General features: G+C 49.9%; 1 protein-coding gene and 1 pseudogene across 1 annotated transcript in view; one reads left to right on the top strand and one right to left on the bottom strand.

Annotated features, from left to right (window-relative positions):
- Positions 1-2,951, top strand: part of LOC147119354 (uncharacterized) — a 29,737-nt pseudogene extending 26,786 nt beyond the window's left edge.
- LOC147119353 (uncharacterized) overlaps positions 1-15,271 on the bottom strand; it is a 57,832-nt gene that overhangs the window by 1,493 nt on the left and 41,068 nt on the right. The gene's annotated exons all lie outside the window — the stretch shown is intronic.

Genomic DNA, 15,271 nt, shown 5'->3' with positions numbered 1-15,271 from the left:
AAACCTGAACAACAGAAGGTGAGCTGGAGTTTAGAAGAATGAGAGGGGATCTCATTGAAACTTATAAAATTCTAACAGGACTAGACAGCCTAGATGCAGGAAGGATGTTCCCGATGGTGGGGGAGTCCAGAACCAGGGGTCACAGTCTAAGGATAAGGGGTAAGCCAGTTAGGACAGAGATGAGGAGGAATTTCTTCACCCAGAGAGTGGTGAACCTGTGGAATTCTCTACCACAGAAGACAGTTGAGGCCAATTCATTAAATATATTCAAGAAGGAGTTAGATATATTTCTTAAGGCTAAAGGGATCAAGGGATATGGGGAGAAAGCAGGGACAGGGTACTGAATTTGGATGATCAGCCATGATCGCATTAAATGGCGGAGCAGGCTTGAGGGGCCGAATGGCCTACTGCTCCTATCTTCTATGTTTCTATGTTTCTATGTTACCCCTTATCCTTAGACTCTGACCCCTGGTTCTGGACTCCCCCGCCATCGGGAACATCCTTCCTGCATCTAGTTTGTCGAGTCCTGTTAGAATTTTATAAGTTTCAATGAGATCCCCTCAAATAAAAACCCCGGGGGGACGCGGGCTGCACACACTCCGAGAGTGGCCCCAGGCCCGATTATAAGAGCAGTGAACTCCGGGACAGACAGGAAGTGAGTCAGGGAGCGTCTGTAAATGGAGGAAAAATGGTTACTGGTCAGGGAATGTCTCTAAATGGAGGAGAAATAGTGACTGGTCAGGGAGCGTCTGTAAATGCAGGAGACATGGTGACTGGTCAGGGAGCGTCTGTAAATGCAGGAGAAATGGTGACTGGTCAGGGAGCGTCTGTAAATGCAGGAGAAATGGTGACTGGTCAGGGAGCGTCTGTAAATGCAGGAGAAATGGTGACTGGTCAGGGAACGTCTCTAAATGGAGGAGAAATGGTGACTGGTCAGGGAGCGTCTGTAAATGCAGGAGAAATGGTGACTGGTCAGGGAGCGTCTGTAAATGGAGGAGAAATGGAGACTGGTTAGGGAGCATCTGTAAATGGAGGAGAAATGGAGACTAGTCAGGGAGCGTCCTTTACCTAAACTGAGAAATATTACGCAGGGACAGTTTATGGGGAGGGACCGAATGTGGGAAAGGGGGTTTTAGAAGTCTGGAATTAAAATTAATATATTGTCAAAATGAAAATATTGTCATGATTAAATTAGATTTAGAATGAAATTCTAAACACAAGACAGATTTTCTTTATTTCATACACACATGACCTGCCGTTGTTATTTCAGATTTCCAGCATTCACAGTATTTTGCTATTGTATGTTTACATAGAGGCTGCTAGATTCTGAATTAAAAGACTAATAACTGCCCAGAAACTCTTGAATTGAAGCTTTTTTTCAGTCCCTCCTTAGCCTCACCCCTCCCTATCTCTGTAACCTCCTCCAGCCTTACAACCCTCCCAGATTGCTGCACTCCTCCAATTCTGGCCTCTTGCATGTCCCCAGTTTTAATCGCTCCACCATTGGCAGCCGTGCCTTCAGCTACTGGGCCCTAAGCTCTGGAATTAGTTCCCCAAACTCCCCGACTCTCTTTCCTTTTTTAAGCCGCTCCTTAAAACCTACCTCTTTTGCGCTAATATCTCCTTATGCGGTTTGGTGTCAAATTTTGTTTGATAATAGGCTCCTGTGAAGCACCTTGGGACATTTTACTGTGTTAAAGGTGCTGCATAAATGCAAGTTGTTGTTATTCTCTACACAGAGACCTTCCCTGTTGGAGATGTCCATAAACATCATTGTGCTGTCTAGGCAATGGGCAAAGCCATCTGTCTTAACGATCAATTTAAGAAGTTTATAGTTCCAATTAACTCCTGAGGCACAACACTCAATTGTGGGAAGAAAATATACTGAAGTTAGTTACAAAAACAATCTGCCAAGCCTATGTCTGTGGAAGATCGAGTTAGAGCGAGCGCATCTGTAAAAGGAATGCAGCTGGAAGTAATATTCCTTGCAGTTCGATGGAGGCCCTTTGTTAGTTCATTAATTGTAAGTTTAGTTTGAGGTTGTTTGTTCTGTAACTTTCCTTCAGCAGGATGATCTGATTGACAGATGTAACAAGAATCACGCAGGCTCGACTTTTCGGGCCTTAATAGAGGGGCAGTTAGCAGCTTGGTTGAGAGTCCGTACCCCGGGGATAAGAAAGCTGACTGCTGCAGTCAAGGTGGAACATCTTGTGGTGCCTCCCAGATCTGCTAACTATCGGTCTGCTCAGTTGGTGGACACTGCCTGTCAGAAGAACTTTACTACACAACTATAATATTGTATGAATATCATAATTAGTATTTGTTTGTAGAATCTGTTATATGAGGAAAATTTTCACGGCGGGGAGTAACCATATATGTGTTCAGTGTGTAGACGAGGCTTCAACCAATTGTCCAACCTGGAGAGACACAAGGACACCCGCACCATGGAGAAACCGTGGAAATGTGGGGACTGTGGGAAGGGATACTCTTGCCCATCTGAGCTGGAAATTCATTGGCGCAGTCACACTGGGGAGAGGCTGTTCACCTGCTGCGTGTGTGGGAAGGGATTCACTCGTTCATGGAGCCTCACTGAACACCAACGCATTCACACTGGGGAGAGGCCGTTCACCTGCTCCGTGTGTGGGAAGGGATTCACTCGTTCACCCCACCTCACTGCACACCAGCTTGTTCACACTGATGATAGATCTTTTAAATGCTCTGACTGTGAGAAGACCTTTAAAAGGAAAAATGATCTGCTGACACACCAAAGCACTCACACTGGGGAGAGGCCGTTCACCTGCTCCGTGTGTGGGAAGAGATTCACTCGTTCATCCCACTTGCTGACACACCAGCGAATTCACACTGGGGAGAGGCCATTCACCTGCACCGTCTGTGGGAAGGGATTCACTCAGTCATCTAGCCTGCTGACACACCAGTGAGTTCACAACTGACTGCAGGGGTTGGATTCTGCTGTTATTACTGCTGTTAATCACATTCAGGACTGAACCATGTTCATTCTGATAGTTGGGGTTTGCTTCTGATGTTAATAACTCCCTAACTGGGCTGGAGTTTACTCTTCTGGATGCCAAATAAATCAGCTTTGTTTCCAACGCACAGTGTGTCACGTCCTTGACGTCTCCAAGATAACAGGAGACTAATTGATGTCCTGTTATCGCCTGCTCCATTTTTGGGCCTTTTCTCCTTTCTAACTCTAGATTATTTCAGTTCTCATACCTTCGGTTACTCTCATGGACAAGTCCCAGCTGCCCATACCTTCTAGAGTGCCTCTCCTAGCCTTGGTATCCAGGGAAGGTATCGGTAACACGCCTGGGATCACTAAACACAAAACCCAGTCTGTTAATCACTTTCAGCTACTGGGCTTAGCGTGTGTCCCACAGTATCTCTCTCACCTTCGATGTGTGAATAGAGCATCACGCCTGCAAATCTGGTTCATATTTAAATTAACTCAGGAAATGTATTTAACAGAAGATCAACAAGGAAACACATCACGGCCCAATAATCCAGCTCTACATTCACAAGAGGAAGTCTGTTATCTAACTCCTTGAGTGGACAAAATAAATAAAGATCCCAAATGTAAGGGCCCCTCGAATACTTTAATACCTTTAAAATCGTGACCGGTTCCTCCTTATTCTAGAATTCCCCATCCCTGTGGGAGTTGATATTGGTCAGTTTGCTCAGATGGTTCGAGCATGGTGCTAATAACGCCAATGTCGTGGCTTCAATCCCTGTCCTGATGAGCTACGCTGTTTCGGCACGGGCTCGACGGGCCGAATGGCCTCCTTCTGTGCTGTAACCATTGATTCTATGGTCAAAATCTGCTAATAGGAAATTTCTCATTGATTTTACTGATTCGAATTTCAATCTGACCAGTTCCTTCTCTGAGAATCTCCAAGGGGACTTTGATTTAAACACAGCTCTCCCCTCTTTTATATTCAGAATTAGAGTTTACGGGGATTTGAATACCTGACCACTCAAATTTAAAAGGGCCCGTCGGTGATATACAGACTGAACCAATCACACAGCTCTGGGTCAGATTGAACTATTCCTCTCTCCAGCCTGTAACCGATGAAACTTGTAACACTGAGGCTGAAATTCCACTGCCGTGCGCCGGGGGTGCAGGCAGTGCTGGGCACAGAGGGAGCAGCAAACCGGGTTCAGAGTGGGCACAGTGGGCCTGCCCTTGACCTGGGTTTTACTGTGAGCATGTGCTGGGGCCCAAGCTCATTGCCAACGCATGGATTCTAACACCGGGATTGTACATGGGGATTCCAGCCCTGGGACTGTACATGGGGATTCTAACCCTGGGATTGTACATGGGGATTCTAACCCTGGGATTGTACATGGGGATTCCAGCCCTGGGACTGTACATGGGGATTCTAACCCTGGGACTGTACATGGGGATTCTAACCCTGGGATTGTACATGGGGATTCTAACCCTGGGATTGTACATGGGGATTCCAGCCCTGGGACTGCACATGGAGATTCTAACCCTGGGATTGTACATGGGGATTCCAGCCCTGGGACTGCACATGGAGATTCTAACACTGGGATTGTACATGGGGATTCCAGCCCTGGGACTGCACATGGAGATTCTAACACTGGGATTGTACATGGGGATTCTAACCCTGGGATTGTACATGGGGATTCCAGCCCTGGGACTGCACATGGAGATTCTAACACTGGGATTGTACATGGGGATTCCAGCCCTGGGACTGCACATGGGGATTCTAACCCTGGGATTGTACATGGGGTCCCTGAATTTAGTGTCGCAGTGCAAATAGTCCCTGGGTTTGTTGTCCCATCATAAATCTAGCCTGAGTTTGGTGTCATAGTGTAAATTGTCCCTGGGTTTGGTGTCATAGTGTAAGTGGTCCCTGGATTTGGTGTCTGAGTGTAAGTGGTCCCGGATGTTCTTGTCACAGTGTAAGTGATCCTGGATTTGGTGTCTCAATTTAAGTAGTCCCTGGGTTTGGTGTCTCTGTAAAGTGGACCCTGGATTTGATGTCACAATGTAATTGGTCCCTGGATTTGGTATTACGGTGTAAGTGGTCCCTGGATTTAGTGTCACATTGGAAGTGGTCCCTAAATTTGATATCAGCAACAACTTACATTTTTATAGCAGATTTAACGTAGTAAAATGTCCCAAGGCACTCAACAAGAGCAATATAAAAAAACATGTTTGACACCGACAGGGGATAGCAGGAAAGATGACCAAAAGCTTTATCAAAGAGGTAGGTTTTAAGGGGCATCTGAAAGAATGAGAGAAAGGGGGAGAGATGGAGAGTTTTAGGGAGGAAAACTAAAGACCTAGATATTATCATTTTACAGGAAACTTGGTATAAAGGAAAAGGACACACTGGCTGTCCCCAAGGGTACACTGAGCTGGTGGTCCCCTCCAATAAATTACCAAGTGTAACCCAAGGCAGAGACTCCGGAGGCATACTGATCTGGTTTAAAACAGAACTTAAGAATTACATCAAATTTATAAAAAAGGGCGAAAACCATATGTGGCTCAAACTTGAGAGGGAGATTATCTCAAACACCCAAGATGTTTACATTTGCGCACTTTATATCCCTCCAATCGATTCCCCGTACTTTAAAGAGGACACCTTCTCCAACATGGAGGGGGAAATTATCCAATACCAGGCCCAGGGGAACGTGTTGATCTGTGGGGACCTCAATTCAAGAACGGGCGAAGAACCAGACTTCACCAATAATCAGGGAAACAATTACGTTTTCGGGAATAACCACTTTGACATCCCTTCCCTTCCATACAGGCATAACTGCAACAAGCAGTCAAATACCAACGGAAAACAGCGACTACAGCTCTGTCGAAACCTGGGTCTGTACATTGTCAATGGTAGGTTCATAGGAGACCTCCTAGGAAGATCGACCTATTGCTCACCTCTTGGCTGCAGCACAGTAGACTATATGATTACAGACTTAGACCCATCCTCTTTCAGAGCATTCACAGTCAAACCACAAACAACACTGTCAGATCACAGTCAAATTACTATGTTCCTCAAAAAGACAGAAACAAACAACATAGAAACACAACCCAGTAAACTGTACAACACCAAAAAATCGTACAGATGGGCCAAAAACGACACGGAAAAATACCAGAAAACAATTAGCAATGCATCAACTCAAGCTCTCTTAGACACCTTTCTGGATAACATATACACTCACAATAAAGAAGGCGTAAACCGGGCAGTTAGTAAACTAAACAATATTTTTGATAATTTGGCAACAAATGCAAACTTGAAAGCTCGCAAGAACAAACCCAAAACAAAAAACTATGAAAAATGGTTTGACCGAGATTGCCATAACATGAGGAAAAAACTTAGAAAAATATCAAACCAAAAACACAGACATCCAGAAAACGAGGAACTACGCCTTACTTATTGTCAGACACTAACACAATACAGAAACACACTCAGAACCAAAAAAGAGCAATATATTAAGAATACACTCAGCTCCATGGAGGAATCCATTGATTCCAATTGTTTCTGGGAAAACTTGAAAACACTACACAAAAAACAACACGACGATTTGGCCATTCAAAATGGGGACACATGGGTAAACCACTTTGAAAAATTATACCAGAAAAACACACTAAGACCAGAGCAACACCAAATATGCAAAAAACTGGAAAAGCTAGAAATGGCCATAAAAGATAACCAAAACCCGCTGGACGCCATAATAACAGAAAAAGAACTTCTTGAAAAACTCAAGGACCTGCGACCAGGAAAAGCCTGCGGGACAGACGGCATACTAAACGAGATGATTAAACACACAGACAACAAAATGAAACTGGCTATCCGAAAACTCTTCAACTTGGTTCTGAGTGTCGGTTATTTCCCTGATATCTGGAACAAAGGACTCATAACGCCCATATACAAAAGTGGGGACAAAATCGACCCAAACAACTATCGAGGCATCTGTGTAAACAGTAACCTGGGGAAGGTATTCTGTAGCATCATAAACAAAAGACTTATAAACTTCCTTGAGGAGCACAATGTCTTGAGTAAAAGCCAAATTGGATTCCTGCCAAACTATAGAACATCCGATCATACCTTCACCCTACAGACCCTAATTGACAAACACGTTCACCATAACAAAAGCAAAATCTACGCATGCTTTGTAGATTTCCAGAAGGCTTTTGACTCCATCTGGCATGACGGTTTATTCCTGAAACTTATCGAAAGTGGGGTAGGAGGGAAAACATATGATGTAATTAAATCAATGTATACAAACAACAAATGTGCAGTTAAAATTGGAGACAAACAAACAAAATACTTCCCACAGGGGCGGGGGGTGACGCAGGGCTCGCCAATCTCACCGACACTCTTTAATATTTACATAAATGGATTGGCAAAACTACTTGAACAATCTACAGCACCCGGCCTCACCCTATATGAATCCAAGGTTAAATTCCTCCTCTATGCAGACGACCTGGTTCTGCTGTCACCTACTAAAGAGGGGCTACAGCAAAACCTGGACCTGCTGGAGTCGTACTGCCAGACTTGGGCCCTGACAATAAATCCCCAAAAAACCAAAGTCCTTGTGTTCCAGCAAAGATCCAAACATCAGGGACCCAAAATAAATTTCACAGTAGGAACAACCAAAATTGAACAAACCACTAACTACACATACTTGGGCCTAAAAATCAGTTCTACGGGAAACTTCAAACTGGCTGTGAATGAACTGAAAGAGAAAGCAAGAAGGGCTTTCTATGTCATCAAAAAATCAATCCAAATAGAAATCCCAATTAGCATTTGGCTCAAAATTTTCAAATCAGTAATTGAACCAATTGCACTCTATGGCAGTGAGGTATGGGGACCGCTAACTCAACAAGAATTTGCAAAATGGGACAAACACCCAATTGAGATCCTACATGCAGAATTCTGTAAAAGTATCCTCCGGACTCAAAGGAAAACAGTAAACAATGCATGCAGGGCGGAACTAGGCCAATATCCATTAATAATCACTATCCAAAAAAGAGCCACCAAATTTTGGAATCACCTACAAATGAGCAATCCCCAATGCTATCACTACGACGCCCTGAAATGCCAAGAGCTGACCATAAAGAAGAATACCCTCAGTCAACTAGTCCTGGGATTCAGTGAAGTAACTACTAACAATACCAACAATAACCAGCCCCAGGACAGTGACAGGGTAACACAAAGAATTCGACCCAACACAATCGTCGCTAAGCAAAAGGAAAAATATCTGACATATTGGGCAGAAACAACAAAAACCCAAAGCAAACTCAATTGCTACTTGGCCCTAAACAGGCAATACAACATAGCTGATTACCTGACCATGGTAAAGGATAACAAACTGAGAAGAACCTTGACAAGGTACAGACTTAGCGAACATAGCCCAGCGATCGAAAAAGGCAGACACAGGCAGACCAGGCTGCCAAGAGAGGACAGGATATGCTCTCACTGCAGTCAGGGAGTGGTGGAAACAGAGATGCACTTCCTCACAGCTTGTGGAAAATATCAGGGCATCAGGGAGAATTTCTACCAAAAATTCTCACAAATATACCCTGATTTCAGAAATCTGAATGACAACCAAAAACTCCCATTCCTACTGGGAGAGGAGAGAAGCTGTATAACACTGGCGGCACACTATGTTACAGCTTGCCATGAACAGAGGGACAAACAGTAAACTAAGAAAAGAATATATATAAACAATGCGAATGTATATTTATACACTCAGGGATATACCTGTTTATACACTGTATGAATAGAACTGTGTTTATGTGCTAAACCATAAATGTATTTTGATGCTTTGGCAACATAAGATGGAACTTATCATGCCAATAAAGCGATTTGAATTGTGAATTGTGAATTGTGAATTGCAGAGCTTAAGGCCAACTCCTCTTTCACACACACATTCCAACACCCCCCTCACCCCAACTCCTCTGTCAACCCTACTCACCAACCCCCTCACCCCAACTCCTCTTTCACCCCTACTCTCCAACCCCCCTCACCCCAACTCCTCTTTCACCCCTACTCTCCAAGACCCTCCCCCAACTCCTCTTTCACTCCTACTCTTCAACCCCCTCATCCCAACTCCTCTTTCACCCCTACTCTCCAACCCCCCTCACACCAACATCTCTTTCAACCCTACTCTCCAAACCCCTCACCCCAACTCCTCTTTCACCCCTACTCTCCAACCCCCCTCACCCCAACTCCTCCTTCATCCCGACTCTCCAACACACTTCACCCCAACTTCTCTTTCACCCCTAATCTCCAATCCCCCTCACCCCAACTCCTCTTTCACCCATACTCTCCAACCCCCCTCACCCCAACTCCTCCTTCACTACTACTCTTCAACCCCCTCACCCCAACTCCTCTTTCACCCCTACTCTCCAAAACCCTCACCCGAAATCCTCTTTCACCGCTACTCTCCAACACCCCTCACCCCAATTCCTCCTTCACTCCTACTCTTCAACCCCCTCACCCCAACTCCTCTTTCACCCCTACTCTCCAACCCCCTCACCCCAACTCCTCCTTCACCCCTACTCTCCAACCCCCCTCACCCCAACTCCTCTTTCACCCCTACTATCCAACCCCCTCACCCCAACTCGTCTTTCACGCCTACTCTCCAACCCCCCTCACCCCAACTCCTCTTTCACCCCTGCTCTCCAACCTCCCTCACCCCAACTCCTCTTTCACCCCTACTCTCCAACCCCCTCACCCCAACTCCTCTTCACCCCTACTCTCCAAACCCCCTCACCCCAACTCCTCTTTCACCCCTACTCCCCAAAACCCTCACCCCAACTCCTCTTTAACCCCTACTCTCCAAACCCCCTCACCCCAACTCCTCTTTCACCCCTACTCCCCAAAACCCTCACCCCAACTCCTCTTTCACCCCTACTCTCGAAACCCCTCACCCCAACTCCTCTTTCACCCCGACTCTCCAAACCCCCACACCCCAACTCCTCTTTCACCCCTACTCTCCAACCCCCCTCACCCCAACTCCTCTTCACACCTACCTCCAAACCCCCTCACCCCAACTCCTCTTCACCCCTACTCTCCAACCCCCTCACCCCAACTCCTTTCACCCCACCACCAACCCCCCTCACCCCAACCCTCTTCACCCCACCCAACCCCCCTCACCCCACTCCTCTTCACCCCTACTCTCCAACACCCTCAACCCTACCACTCATCACTCCTACTCTCAACCCCCTCACCCCAACTCCTCTTCACTCCTACACTCCAAACCCCTCACCCCAACTCCTCTTCACCACACTCTCCAACCCCCCTTACCCCAACTCCTCTTCACCCCTACTCTCCACCCCCTCACCCCAACTCCTCTTCACCCCTACTCTCCAACCCCCCTCACCCCAACTCCACTTTCACCCCTACTCTCCAACCCCCTCACCGCAACTCCCTTCACCCCTACCTCCAACCCCCTCACCCAACTCATCTTCACCCCTACTCTCCAACACCCCTCACCCCAACTCCTCAACCAACCCTACCCCCAAAACCCTCACCCAAACTCCACCTTCAATCCTACTCTCCAACCCTCCTCACCCCAACTCCTCTTCACCCCCCTACCTCCAACCCCCTCACCCCAACTCCTCTTCACTCCTACTCTCAACCCCCTCACCCCAACTCCTCTTCACCCCTACTCTCCATCCCCCTCACCCCAACTCCTCTTCACTCCTACTCTCCAACCCTCCTCACCCCAACTCCTCTTTCACCCTACTCTCCAACCCACTCACCCCAACTCCTCTTTCACTCCTACTCTTCAACCCCCTCACCCCAACTCCTCTTTCAACCCTACTCTCCATCCCCCACCCCAACTCCTCTTTCACCCCTACTCTGCAACCCCCCTCACCCCAACTCCTCTTTCACCTCTGCTCTCCAACCCCCTTCACCCCAAATCCTCTTTCACCCCTACTCTGCATCCCCCTCACCCCAACTCCTCTTTCACCCCTACTCTCCAACCCCTCACCCCAACTCATCTTCACCCGTACTCTCCAACCCCCTCACCCCACATTCAACCCTACACACCACCCCCCACACCCAACTCCCTTCACCCCTACTCCCAACCCCCTCACCCCTAACTCCTCTTCACCCCTACCTCCTACCCCCTCACCCCAACTCCACTTCACCCCACCCCAACCCACCCACCCAACCTCTTCACCCCACTCCCATCCCCCCACCCCAACTCCCTTCACCCCAACTCTCCAACCCTCACCCCAACACCTCTTCACCCCTACCTCCACCCCCTCACCCAAACTCCCTCACCACCCACCCCCACCCCCACACCAACCCTTCACCCCTACTCTCTAACCCCCCACCCCCAACTCCTCTTTCACCCCTACCTCCAACCCCCCACCCAACTCCTCTTCACCCCTACTCCCAACACCCTCACCCAACTCCTCTTCCCCTACTCTCCAACCCCCTCACCCCAACTCCTCTTCACCCCTACTCTCCAACCCCCACACCCCACTCCTCTTCACCCCACTCACCAACCACCCTCACCCCTACTCCTCTTCACTCCACTCTCAACCCCCTCACACCAACTCCCCTTTCACCCCTACTCTCCAACCCCCCTCACCCCAACTCTTCACCCCTACTCTCCAACCCCCCTCACCCCAACCCTCTTTCACCCGTACTCTCCAACCCCCCTCACCCCAACTCCTATTCACCCCTACCCTCCAACACACCCTCACCCCAACTCCTCTTTCACCCCTACTCTCCAACCCCCCTTACCCCAACTCCTCTTCACCCCTACTCTCCAACACCCCTCACCCCAACTCCTCTTTCACTCCTACTCTTCAACCCCCTCATCCCAACTCCTCTTTCACCCCTACTCTCCAACCCCCCTCACCCCAACATCTCTTTCAACCCTACTCTCCAACACACTTCACCCCAACTTCTCTTTCACCCCTGCTCTCCAACCCCCCTCACCCCAACTCCTCCTCACCCCTACTCTCCAACCCCCCTTACCCCAACTCCACTTTCACCCCTGCTCTCCAACACCCCCCACCTCAAATCCTCTTTCACCCCTACTCTCCAACCGCCCTCACCCCAACTCCTCTTTCAGTCCTACACTTCAAACCCCTCACCCCAACTCCTCTTCCACCCTAATCTCCAACCCCCTCACCCCAACTCCTCCTTCACCCCTACTCTCCAACCCCCCTCACCCCAACTCCTCTTTCACCCCTACTGTCCAACCCCCTCACCCCAACTCGTCTTTCACCCCTACTCTCCAACCCCCCTCACCCCAACTCCTCTTTCACCCCTGCACTCCAACCCCCCTCACCCCAACTCCTCTTTCACCCCTACTCTCTGACCCCCTCACCCCAAATCCTCTTTCACCCCTACTCTCCAACCCCCCTCTCCCCATCTCCTCTTTCACCCCTACTCTCCAACCCCCTCACCCCAACTCCTCTTCACCCCTCCTCCAAACCCCCTCACCCCAACTCCTCTTTCACCCCTACTCCCCAAAACCCTCACCCCAACTCCTTTTCACCTCTACTCTCCAACCCACCTCACCCCAACTCCTCTTTCACCCCTACTCTCCAAACCCCCTCACCCCAACTCCTCTTTCACCCCTACTCCCAAAACCTCTCCCCAACTCCTCTTCACCCCTACTCTCCAAACCCCTCACCGCAACTCCTCTTTCACCCCTATTCTCCAACCCCTTCACCCCAACTCCTCTTTCACCCCGAGTATCCAACACCACTCACCCCAAATCCTCTGTCACCCCGACTCTCCAACACCCTCACCCCAACTCCTCTATCACCCCTGCTCTCCAACCCCCTCAGCCCAACTCCTTTTCACCCCTACTCACCAACCCCCTCACCCCAACTCCTCTTCACCCTGAGTCTCCAACACCACTCACCCCAACTCCTCTTTCACCGCTACTCTCCAACCCCCCTCACCCCAACTCCTCTTCACCCCTACTCTCCAACCCCCTCACCCCAACTCCTCTTCACCCCTACTCTCCAACCCCCTCACCCCAACTCCTCTTCACCCCTACTCTCCAACACCCTCAACCCTACTCCTCTTTCACTCCTACTGTTCAACCCCCTCACCCAACTCCTCTTTCACCCCTACTCTCCATCCCCCTCACCCCAACTCCTCTTTCACTCCTCTCTCCAACCTCCTCACCCCAACTCCTCTTTCACCCCTACTCTCCAACCCCCTCACCCCAACCCTCTTCACTCCTACTCTTCAACCTCCTCACCCCAACTCCTCTTCACCCCTACTCACCAACCCCCTCACCCCAACTCCGCTTTCACCCCTACTCTCCAACCCCCCTCACCCCAACTCCTCTTTCACCTCTGCTCTCCAACCCCCTTCACTCCAATCCCTTCACCCCTACCTCCAACCCCCCTCACCCCAACTCCTCATTCACCCCTACTCTCCAACCCCTCACGCCAACTCATCTTCACCCCTACTCTCCAACCCCCCTCACCCCAACTCCTCTTCACCCCTACTCTCCAACACCCCTCACCCCAACTCCTCTTTCACCACTACTCTCCAAACCCCCTCACCCCAACTCCTCTTCACCCCTACTCTCCAACCCCCTCACCCCAACTCCTCTTCACCCCTACTCTCCTGCCCCCTCACCCCAAATCCTCTTTCACCCCTAATCTCCAAACCCCCTCACCCCAACTCCTCTTACACCCCTACTCTCCAACCCCCCTCACCACAACTCCTCTTTCACCCCTAATCTCCAACCCCCTCACCCCAACTCCTCTTACACCCCTACTCTCCAACCCCCCTCACCACAACTCTCTTTCACCCCTACTCTCCAACCCCCTCACCCCAACTCCTCTTTCACCCCTACTCTCCAACACCCTCACCCCTACTCCTCTTTCGCTCCTACTCTTCAACCCCCTCACCCCAACTCCCCTTTCATCCCTACTCTCCAACCCCCCTCACCCCAACTCCTCTTTCACCCCTACTCTCCAACCCCCCCTCACCCCAACTCCTCTTCAGCCCTACTCTCCAACCCCCCTCACCCCAACTCCCCTTTCACCCCTACTCTCCAACCCCCCTCACCCCAACTCTTCTTTCACCCCTGCTCTCCAACCCCCCTCACCCCAACTCCTCTTTCACCCCTACTCTCCAACCCCCTCACCCCAACTCCCCTTTCACCCCTACTCTCCAACCCCCCTCACCCCAACTCCTCTTTCACCCCTACTCTCCAACCCCCTCACCCCAACTCCTCTTTCACTCCTACTCTTCAACCCCCTCACCCCAACTCCTCTTTCAACCCTACTCTCCATCCCCCCCACCCCAACTCCTCTTTCACCCCTACTCTCCAACCCCCTTCACCCCAAATCCTCTTTCACCCCTACTCTCCATCCCCCTCACCCCAACTCCTCTTTCACCCATACTCTCCAACCCCTCACCCCAACTCATCTTTCAACCGTACTCTCCAACCCCCCTCACCCCAACACCTCTTTCAACCCTACTCTCCAACCCCCCTCACCCCAACTCCTCTTTCACCCCTACTCTCCAACCCCCTCACCCTAACTCCTCTTTCACCCCTACTCTCCTACACCCTCACCCCAACTCCTCTTTCACCCCTACTCTCCAACCCACCTCACCCCAACTTCTCTTTCACCCCAACTCTCCATCCCCCTCACCCCAACTCCCCTTTCACCCCTACTCTCCTACCCCCTCACCCCAACTCCTCTTTCACCCCTACTCTCCAACCCCCTCACCCCAACTCCTCTTTCACCCCTACTCTCCAACCCCCTCACCCCAACTCCTCTTTCACCCCTACTCTCTAACCCCCCTCACCCCAACTCCTCTTTCACCCCTACTCTCCAACCACCTCACCCCAACTCCTCTTTCACCCCTACTCTCCAACACCCTCACCCCAACTCCTCTTTCTCCCCTACTCTCCAGCCCCCTCACCCCAACTCCTCTTTCACCCCTACTCTCCAACCCCCTCACCCCAACTCCTCTTTCACCCCTACTCTCCAACACCCTCACCCCTACTCCTCTTTCACTCCTACTCTTCAACCCCCTCACCCCAACTCCCCTTTCACCCCTACTCTCCAACCCCCCTCACCCCAACTCCTCTTTCACCCCTACTCTCCAACCCCCCTCACCCCAACTCCTCTTTCACCCGTACTCTCCAACCCCCCTCACCCCAACTCCTATTTCACCCCTACCCTCCAACACACCCTCACCCCAACTCCTCTTTCACCCCCTACTCTCCAACCCCCCTTACCACAACTCCTCTTTCACCCCTACTCTCC

Source organism: Somniosus microcephalus, chromosome 4, assembly GCF_052327205.1.
Source record: "Somniosus microcephalus isolate GS21.2 chromosome 4, FLI_Smic_1.0, whole genome shotgun sequence".
NCBI lineage: Eukaryota > Metazoa > Chordata > Chondrichthyes > Squaliformes > Somniosidae > Somniosus > Somniosus microcephalus.
This window is presented reverse-complemented; position numbering and strand designations above follow the sequence as displayed.